Source organism: Dipodomys spectabilis, unplaced genomic scaffold, assembly GCF_019054845.1.
Source record: "Dipodomys spectabilis isolate Male_0828 unplaced genomic scaffold, ASM1905484v1 ptg000131l, whole genome shotgun sequence".
NCBI classification, from domain to species: domain Eukaryota; kingdom Metazoa; phylum Chordata; class Mammalia; order Rodentia; family Heteromyidae; genus Dipodomys; species Dipodomys spectabilis.
Window position 1 is genome coordinate 1,319,396 of NW_024870808.1, and position 11,501 is coordinate 1,330,896.

Below are 11,501 nucleotides of genomic sequence, written 5' to 3' on the forward strand. Positions count from 1 at the left end.
TGGGAAGGGAGGTGAAGGGTAAACAAAGGAGGAGGATGCAATGCTTGGTAAGAAATGTATGCATTATCCTGCCTATGTAATTGTAACCCCTCTGTACAATATGTTCTCAAATAAAATTAAATTAAATTTAAAAAAAGACAGCCCTGCTCCACCACAAGCCTCTCTATCTCCCACATCTACTCTCTCAATGCCCTGCCTTGCTCTCCAGATAATCCTGCCCCCTATTGGCTCCTCCCTCTGTTACACATCTTATTCCACCAGATACACTGCCCAAAATTACCCTACACCATTGTAGCTCTTCCACTCTTTCTCAAAGCCCCTCCTCCAACTAGCCCCATGGCTCCAAACCCTGCCCTGCTCCTGAAAAACCCCACTAGAAAACCCCCACCACACTATGCCATTTCAGGACACCCACATTGCTCCACTGGAAACCACTGCACCAGTTGGCCTCCCTCTGAAAGGCTCACTAGACTCAACTGTAAATCCCAGTCCCTCCATAGTCCCTTTTGGAAGGTTGTTTTGCCCTGCTGGAAATCCTGTCCATAATCCATGTCCTGCCTTACAACACTGAAATACCCATCCAATCTTACTCTTCTTTACGAAGAGGTGACTGGCTACACCAGAAACCCCATCCTACCTAGTCTAGTGCACTGGATCTTATCACTGCTCTCACAAAGCCCTGGTCCTCAATAACGCCTCCATACATTGTGACTACATCCTGCTCTGCTGGAAACCCCACCTCCACCCTAACACACTTTCCCAAAGGCCTGCCATTCTCCATGAGAAACCCAGCCCCTTGCTAACCTATGTCTTCTGAGTACCATCCTGCCCTCTCAAAGCCACACCCTGAAAAGCCACTCCCTCATAGCTCCGCATTCCTGCTCCAGTATCCCCACTTTCTGTCAACCTCTTGCCTCCATTCCCTGCCCTGCCTTATGGGAAACCTCACCCTACATATCCCACAAGGGCTCACAGTGTTCCACCAAATCCCTCGTCTAAGTAACCTCCTCCTTTGTAGCCTCATTCTTCCTTCTCAAAGCCCCACCCCAAACAGTCTCCTCCCCAGTGACCCAACCTACTTCCAGTGAAAACCTGTCCACCTGCCAGCGTCCGTCCTAAGTCCCACCTACTCCACAAGAGACCCCTCCCCTAACAAGTCTAGTCCTTCCTTTTCCCTCCCTGATGTCTCAAAGCCCTACACACACTGGCCTTCACCCTCAAAGCCCTGTCCTGCTCCACCATACAGGCTGTTCCAATACCAACTCCTCCCTTAAACCAGACAGAGCTCCACCAGAAACCCAATATCACCTCACCCATGAAGGTCTCATCTAGTAATTTTTATAACAAATGTGATTTTGAACATATCTGTGGAAATAAAAGTTCCTGCCTCCAGCTGGGCTCAGTCACAGAGAATGATTTGTGCCTGTTTTTGATTTTTCAGCTAGTCCTGACAATGCAAAAATTCAAGAACTCAAGCAAATAATATGGACTAGAAGTATGGCAACAGTGGTTGAGCTTCTTGGTGCTATACAACAAAAGTCCTGTCTAGCAAGCAGAGAACTCCTGGATAGAACCCTAGTAATACTCCTCTCTTCCACCAAAAAGCCTAAATAAGTTTATCCTATTTAAACATCTAATTTCAAGGCCACTGACAGATCAGAGATGGTGACATTTCTTTAAAATCAGGTATTCAAAAGAGACAAAGTTATTTAGGCTTGAAATAATTGAAAAGAAAGGAAAATGCATGTGATTTTTGTTAGCTCCATAATTCTTGAAAACATAAAATGCATATATCCATGTATGTATGTATATACATGTATGTAAATATATGTGCAAGTAGTTCATCTCTTTTCTGTGTAGCAAATGGTACAAATGAATCTGCACAATCACTACTCAAAGGCATGAATATACAAAGAGAAGGAGCAAAGAACTTGTATTCAGAAATCTATGGTTAGACAATAACCCTGAAAATCTTTTACATCAGTTTGCATTTGTCAGTTACTGCAGTACAGGGACAGTAAGGCGACAATGTGATATCAGGCAGAAGAAATAAGAGAAATGAGAGATGAGAGATACAAATGGTACAATATTCTTTCTGATGGGTAAGTAGAATTTCCAATGTGTGTGTGTGTGTGTGTGTGTGTGTGTGTGTGTGTGTGTGTATTACATTTTCTTCATTCATTTCTCACTTGAAGGGTATCTGGGCTGATTCAGTAAGCATGATTGTGCTGAAACTTTAACTATATCCTGGTTTGTAAACTTTCAGGTAAATGCCTAGGAGTAGAGTTGATGGAAAATATGGAAGTGGGTAGTCAAAAGAGAAGTAAAGGGAGAAAAGATAGAATGAAGAAGAGGAATTGGAGGAACAGTAGAGAGGAATCCAGTAAATTTCCTACAAAATTAAGAAAAGTGAAGAAAGATTTTCATAGAGGTGGGATGGATGAGAATGTTGAAAGGGTTGGCATTGATCAAAGTATACTGTATGCATTAACTGCTTTATTTAATGATAACTCAAAATAATGATTAAAAATCATGTCCCTAAAATGTTATGCAATTAGAGGCAAAGCATGAGAATGTGCACAGATCAACTCTAGGGTCTATAAATATTTTTTCGTTAGGATGAGTTTTATAACAACAGTAATGATGCCTATCATCTGAAGAAAATTTAATGATTTCCAGCTATTTAACATAATCATTTTAGTTGATATGGTTCAAGTGGCATTGGCTACCTCGTGACCAACGCTCTCAGATATTGAATTCAAGACTTGATCTTGAACATAAGTAAAAACAATCAATAAAAGTCAAGCACTTTCCCCGGCAATAGTAGCTCATGCCTTTAATTCTAACTTTAATCAGAAGTCAGAGGTCTGGGGATCTCAGTTCAGTATCAGCTTGGATAGGGAAGTCTGTGCGATTCTGGTCTCCAATTCACTGCCAAAGAAAGCTGGAAGTGGATTCGTGGCTCGTAGCCTACAGAATAAAGCTCAAGAACAGAACCCAAGCCTTGAGTTAAAGCCTTAGAATAGTTCATATATATACACAAATGAAGTAAGTCTCTCAAGTTCTCAACCTTCAATTTCCCTAATCTTAACTCTAATCCTGGTCAAAACCCTAAGAGTTACCGTGCTGATAATAGTAACCCAATCCTAAAATTAATGGAAATTACTCCAGTTTAGATACATCCTTACAGATACCCATTGTCTTTGAAATGATTTGCAATTTGCTCCAAATCCTACAGATTTCCTAACCTGGACTCTGAAATCTATCTTGTTCTCTATTAGGAATCATTAACCTCAAATTCTCATATCATGAAAAATACCATAGTTTCCATTGATCTTAACTTTTACTGAACTCCTGTATATCCAAAAAGAAGCTGTGGGTTTACTTAAAATCTACTCTCCTTCCAAACCCTAATGATATATCTAAACCTTACTAGAAACCTAACTCTAAATTTAACCCTATTGAACCCTGAATAGGAAAATTAGGGAAACTCTGTAGTTTTTGTTAAATTTCGCACTTACTTTACTTGAAAGTGTTAGTAGAAACTCAGTTTTACCTTAAAGCTTACCGTTCCCTAACCCTAAGCCTAAGCGGAATTAGGAAAGTAAACCTAAACCTAGAACTAATGGCCTTTAGAGTCTAAAAGCCACACAAATACATTTGTTTTTATTCATCCTAACTTCAACTCATCTTTCTAAAAATAGTTTGTAGTTTCACTCATTATCTTGTCTTTATTGTAACCCTAACCCTAACTGGAATATTGATGTTAACCCTCACCCAAATCATACTCTAATCGTAATATTATTAGCAGTTTTCTATTCCACATTCATCCTAATTCTAACTCTACTTGTTATTCTAAGATTTACTTTCACTTTGACCCTAAATTTTCCATTTCCCTAATGTTTACAGTAAGCCTAGCTGGAATTAAAAACCTAACTTTCACCTTAATGATAATCCAATTCTAATGTTTAAGAAAAATACTCTAGTTTTTACTCATTCTAATGAATATTCCAGTTTTCACTCTGGAAATGAGTTTCAGTTTGCCCTAATTCACGCAAATTTTCTGACTCTACCTCGAAAGTTATGTTGTTCCCTAACATGAACCATTACATTACTTGTCTTCAAATTCTCTTACCAGGAAAATACTGTAGTTTCCATTGATTCTACCTTTTCCTGAACCACTGTATCTGAAAACAGTTTCAGATTTTCTTACCATCTAGTCCATTACTTAACGCTAACTCTCAACATAAACCTGACTGGAAAACTCTCATTAATCACTACAAGAATGATCACTGAGGAATAAATATAATGATAATGTTCTAGTTACTATTCAGCCTCACATATTTGCTTTTACTTGTTAGTGAACACAATTTTATATTAAAAGCTTTCTTATTCATAACAGTAAATATAATCAGTAAATATAATCAAAAGAAAATACTGACCCTAATCTTAATCCAAATTATATGACAATACTAACACACAAGTACACTAGTTTTCATTCATCCTTCCAAACATAGGTTACAATTTTTCCAATATCTTAGTCATTTTCTAACCCAAAACTTAATTTTTCTTAACTGGAACATTGAGAATAACCATCAGCCTAATTGTAAGTAGATTCTAATATTAAAAGCAATACTTTAGTTTACATTCATTCTAATTCTTATCAGGCTTATATTAAAATTTACCTTCAATTTGACCCTCATTTATTTTCTCCTTCATTCCAAGCCTAACCATGGCTGGAATCCTAACCATAACCTTGACACTAATCATATCCCAATTCTAAAATGTATGAAAAATGCTCGTTTTGTGCAAGCCTAACTGAAATTCCACTGGTAATTCTTGAAATAAATTGCAGGTTTTTGGTAAACCCTACGGATTTTTTCACTCTTAACTTTGAATGTATTTTGTTCCATAACAGGAATCATTATACCCATTGATCTCAAATCCTGATATTAAGAAATACATTGTACGTCCATTATCCCAGCTTTTCCTGAATTCCTGGAATCTGAAAAATAGGTTCACCTTTACTTAATATTTAACATTTCTTTTTTTTTTTCTTTTTGTCGGTCATGGGGCTTGCACTCTGGGCCAGGGCATGATTCCTGAGTTTTTTAGCTCAAGGTCTGCGTTCAACCAATTGAGCCATAGCACCGCTTTTGTGTTTTATGGTGGTTAATTTCAGATAAAAGTCTCATGGACTTTCCTGCCTGGGCTACTTTTGAGCTGCGGTCCTCAGAAAACAGCTTCCTGAGTGGCTAGGATAATAGGTGCGAGCCACTAGTTTAACCCATTTCTCTATCCTCAACACCGGTTAACCAGAAACCTAATCCAAATCACATTCGGAATTTAACACCAAATGGTTAATGTAAGGAAAATTGTTTAGATTCTATTCAATCGCACATTTTTTTGGCTTCTACTTCTAATTGGAAAACTAAAATTTACCTTAAAGCTTATCCTTCCCTAACCCTAACTGGAACAAAAAAGTATCTCACACTTTAAACCAAATTATATCTGAACGTTTAAAGTAACAGAGACTGGTTTTCAATCATTCTTGCCATTCATTCTTCTTAAAATATGTGGCAGTTTTACACAATGTCTTACATGTTTTTCTCATCCTAACCCCGCTCTAACTGGCACACCTTGCCTAATCCTAAGCCTACATATAACCGAATCATCGTGTTAATAGCAAGCCACTTTTTTCATATTTATCCTAAATCTTGCTCAGCGTGTAGGTCTAAATTTTACTTGCATTTTGAACATAAATTTTTAAATGTTTTTCTATTTCCTGTCAGGTTTTATTTTTTATTATTTTTTAAAAATTTTATTTTGTTGCAAAGATGCTTTAAAGAGGGATTAGTTACATGTATAAGGTAAGGATTACGTTTTTTGTTGAGCATTGTAACCCACTTCTTTCTTGTTCTCCCACTACCCCATCCCTCCCCAATTCCTTTTCTCCTCCCTCCGCTTGGTGTAAACTTCATTTTCAACATAGTGTCTTGTGAGTATCATTGTTGCAATGGGTCATCATTTGATGAACCTAAATTTTCTATTTCTCTAATCCTAATTCTAATTCTGTCTGGGATCCTAACCTTAACCATAATAATAATAATAGCTCAATTCAAAAGTTAACAAAAAGATATTCAGGTTTTTGTTAATCCTATTAATTCGCTGTATATCTTGAATTAACTTGCAGTTTAGCTTAAATCTTCCAATTTAGTTTATATGTGCATATATGAAGATGTAATTTTATGTGAATAACAGAAGATCTTTGGAGGAACGAGTAATGAGAAGGAAATAGAGGGAGTATAATCAAATATGTTAAATATATTATGGAATTGTCACTTCTGACAATTAATATCCATTAACAAAATAACTAAAAATTAATAAAGAACACTGCCTTCTAGTGTTCTTTAAGAGAGCCATGATCTGTCTTCTGAAAAAATAAACTCGTGTTAAACATTTTTTATGCATAATTTATATTTTTGTCCAATTATTTAACTTAATGAATAAAAATTTATCGAATAAGATTCCATGACAAAACAATATAAAACAGTTACTTAGCAATTGTTTCAGAAAAAGTTATTTTCATGAGTTTTAGGAAACGGGATTGCTATTTCCCTACAAAGCAATGAATTAGTTTTACTAATCTATATTTGTAGTAAGTTTAGAGAACTTAATTGGCATGAAAAACAACTAACTCTACATCTTATTTCTTGAATGAGTGATATTTTAAACATTTTCTTTTATTCTAATAAATACTTAGGTTTATATTTCAAAATAAGTGCAATTTTATCTAATTTCAGAACTAGTATTTACCCTGCAATTAAATGTACTAGCATATTCAGGTATTTAAAAGCTAAATTTTTTATGTTTTATATGTAGCTCTACATATTCAGAATGACATGATTTTTTTATTCATAAATGTCTACCCTCAGATTTTTGCTTTATCAGTATAAATTGTCTCATGAGGTTGTAGTGAAAGCTCCAGTAACCAGAGTGGTCAAAACCATTTCCGGAATTCTAAATTTTAAATCAAATCATTTTTAAGCTTTGATAATATCATTTATTGTCTCTTCAGAGCAATTAAGCTAAAACAAATATTACTTTTTAAACATTTCACTCATATTGTAAAGAATATTAACATAGATCAAAAATAGACTATTTCAGACTCACCATATTTGGTGATCTTAGTGGGAAGTATGTAGAGAGTAGAAGTTCCTTATACTCAATAAGTAGTTTTGGTTAAATTAAATCATATATCTGGATTTCCAATTTGGAGGTTAATCAAATGGAAACAGGAAAATAATAAAAAATACTTTGGGATCAACAGAAAAAGGTATTTATGCATGTACCACAGTTGCTTTATTAGTTTGTAGTTGAACACTGGACTTCGATTTATATCTTGGCTGTTGTTGTGAATAATGTGAATAACAATGAACTACAGATATATTTATGAGTTACCCAGAGAGAAATAATCACGCGATTGGTGGGTCAGATGATATTTCAACTTTGGATGTCTTTAGAAAACTGAATACTACTTTCTACAATGAGAACACTAACCTGTATTTTGACCAAGAGTGTAGAAAATTTCCTTTTCTCCATGGTGTCGTCAGCCAACATTATTACCTTTTGAGTTTATTTAAATGGCAGGTTTTTACTGTGTGCAGTACCCAAGACTGGCCTTAGACTCAAATCCTTTTACTCCATCCTCCAATCACTTGGAATTACGAGCCTTTACCACCACACCTGGTCCCTTGGATATTTTTGATGAGAGTTATAATAGTTAAGAAGTAATATCATAACAATTTTGAATTGCATTTCTCTAATGACTTCTGCTCACAAAGCATTAAGCCAGCATAGAAGTTGTATTAAATACAAATTTGTAAATCCACAGGCGATTTTCAGGGCTTTTTGGAAAACATGTCTATTCAGAACTTTTGTCCATTTTTAATCAAGTTTCTTATTAATCTGATCTTTAATCTCTCTATAGAAAATCAATAATTAATTCATAGTAGTAGAAAGGAAAAAGATTAAGCAGCTCCAAACATTTTTAAATTTTTATTAACATGATATTTTTTAAATCATTTTCTGTTAACGCTTGAGACTATATAACTCAATGTAGTTAGACCTTTTACAAGGCTATATATATTTTATTTATTTTTCTTTGATTGTTCTTTCTAAAGGCTACATGGCTAATTTCACTTGGTTTCTTTCAGTCTCATGTTCTTCAGATTTCAAACTGAAGAATAAATGGAAGGAAGCAAACAAAAAATATAGTTCCCCTCATCTGACGATGCCTCTACAAGAATGAGGAAAGTGTTCATCCTTCTAAGGACCTATGATAGACTATCAAAAAGACATTTTATTCTTCTAGGTCTTCCTTATCTTTGCGATGTAACTTAAATGATGTAAAACACAACATACTGCTCAGATACTTCCATGTTTTATCAGTTTTGCACATTTTCATATGGATTTCACCTCAGTCTACAACATTCCCTCATCGTTCTGTCCCTGATATTTTTACACTATCATGACATAAGATAACCAGTTTGATTTACAGCATAAGAAGTTATACACCTGGCTTCCTTGGACACAGAGCATGGTCAGTAGATATTACTTCTGGTTGCTCACACTACATGTAATGGTTTCTGTACTACTTTTCACATTCTTTTTAGTATTTTAAAAAGAATGGTGGCTAAACTCAAAGATCATTCATAGGTTTATGTTAAGTGTTTCACAAGTATTATTCTCTTAATTCTTAAGATAACATTTGCTATAATGCTAATGTTATTACCATTGTAGTGTTGGGAAAAATTGTAGTTAAAGACAGTAAGTGCATGGCCCAAAGACACACACAGTGAGGAAGGAAATGAGTCAAAGTTTCCAAAAGTCTTTCAGCAATACCAAAAAGGTAGGTAAAATCTCTCCATTCTTTATACTCTCAATTCAATATTCATATTGCCCAAGAAATAAGAGCATAGCAAATATTGCCCATGGTGATTGTTTTCTGTCACATTTTGTCTTCAACACAGACTGCGTTGGTGACATTGGGATATCATGCACAGAGCTGAGCTTATAAATTGATGTCCGAAGACAGCCAAATTTCTTCTGTCCCACAGTTCCAGTTTCTTTTTTAAAAAGTACTAAAACTTTTAAATATCATCACTTTCTATCTTTTAACAATCCCCAAACAAATTAAATTATCATAAAATCACTCCAAAAGGCTTTCAAATTAGGAGATGATAAAACAGGCTCCCTTGAAGTAAATTTTCTTTTATTTTAAAAATTATTCTAAAAGCCTTGTTCTGGCTGGTCACACCTATAATCCTATCTACTCTGAATATTTGCTCAGGAGACTGAGATCTGTGGATAACACTTGGGCGCCAATCAGGGCCAAAAAAAACACGTCATGAAATTATTTTTCAAGAAGTTTAATGAATTAGCAAAAAGCCAGGAATTGAAATGTAGCTTATATTGTAGCTAGATAGTAAAAGCCTAGCAAGACCTTGAAGACCTGATTTTAAACTCTCAGCACGCCAATATACATGCATGGCGTGTGTTTGCACGCACGCATGTGTTTGATTGTGCGGTGCCGCACTCACTCACACACACACACACACACACACACACACACACACACACACACACACACATTTATTCAAATTACCTTCATATCAGTGTTCTGCATTAATTTCTTTGTTAACGATATTATATGGGTAAAATAGAGGAAATAAACTCTTCCATCTCAGAGCATTTTATATGTTTTTTATTGTAATAATACTGTGCAGAGGGGCCACATTTACATGAACAAGGAAAATAGTATATTTCCTAACAATCATTGTTAACTCCTCCTTTGTATTTCCCCTACCATCCCTCCCTCCCACCTCCACAAGTACACTCCCCTCACCCTTCCTTCCTACACCTAAATTGTAAAGTTCATTTTTCAACATAGTGTCTTGTGCATCTCATTGTTACAATGGGTCAACCTGTATCCCTATTTGAGCATTTTTTCCCTTCCCCTCCCCAAATTAGAGAAGCATACATACAAGATGTAAGTGCACCAACTTCAAATACAGAGAAAACAGGGGTTATAGCGTGGGGAGAAACATACAAAGAAACAAAAAAAATGACATCGCACATTATAAGTACGTTAGAAACAATAGCAAGAAACAAAAAAAACCACTTGTGTCCCTACCTTGGCGTTCACTTTCTTTAACATCATCTTATCTGGATATATGCACATATCTTTTGAACTTTTCTGCTTATCCAAGACATATATTCGTTATTGAAAATAAGGGAAATCATGGGACCTGTATTTATTTGGACTTGGCTTACTTTACACAATAATTTTTTTTCCAAGTCTTTCCATTTCCTATCAAATTGGGAGATGTCATTCTTTCTGATGGAGACATAGAATTCCATTGTGTATATATACCACATTTTCTTGATCCATTCATCTAATGGGGCATCTGGGTTGATTCCATATCTTAGCTATCGTAAATAATGTTGCAATAACCATAGTTGTGCTGGTAGTTTTAGTATGGTCTTGATTATGATCATTTGGGTAAATCCCCAGAAGTGGGATTACTGTGTCATAGAGGAGTTTATGTGGAGTCTTTTGAGGAAACTCCATACTACTTTCCAAAGTAGTTGAACAAGTTTACACTCCCACCAAGAATGCAGTACGGTTCCCTTGTGGCCACATACCTTTCAGCATCTGTTGTAAAAAATATGGAACGCTCCACGAATTTTCATGTCATCCTTGCGCCTGGGGTGTGCTAATCTTCTCTGTATTGTTCCAATGTTAGTGTATGTGATGCTAAATTGAGCATAAAACATTTTTTTATATAAAGTATAATTTTTATTGATTTTATTAAACTAGACAATTCAACAAAATTAAGTTCAAAAGAATTGTTGTGAAATTTTAGAATCATGTATTTCTTACATAAGCACACATTTAAGAATAAAATCAAGATAGACATACCAAAAACAAAATAATTCTGGATATTTATTGTTCAAGAGATGTGTATGAGGAGGAATTCAATTATTCTATACAAGGCACCTGTCAAAATGAACATTGCAGAAAGTGTTAAGGTTTGTTAAAAGTTTTAATGTTTTAAATATGCTTACTTTGGGGATTTTGCTTATATATGCCAAAAAAAAGGACTATTTGGCAAGTATAAAACTTTTCTATAAAGTATTTAAGATTTATGGTAGCCGACATTAAGCATTAAGTATGTACATTTCAGAGTTTATGGAAACTTTATTAATGAGGAGTTGCAAAGTCTTTGTGTAAGGAAGCAGAGTGAAGAGTTAAGTCTTTAACTACACAGTTTCTGTTAAAACTTTAGGGATTCCTTACTTTATTTGTTAGCAAGGAATAAATGATGATATAAGCCATAATGTACACATGTATGTTACTATTCACACACATACATATACACATGTATACATGCACACATGGAGAAAGACACATAATTACAGCCAACATAAGTTTCACC

The 11,501-nt window shown here is 35.0% G+C and overlaps 1 non-coding gene across 1 annotated transcript; it reads right to left on the minus strand.

The window, feature by feature from the left end:
- Positions 1 to 10,725: 10,725 nt before the first annotated feature.
- On the minus strand, positions 10,726 to 10,832 carry LOC122116356. Its single transcript, XR_006148952.1, has one exon. It is a non-coding gene; the product is annotated as a U6 spliceosomal RNA (small nuclear RNA).
- Between the last annotated feature and the right edge of the window lie 669 nt (positions 10,833 to 11,501).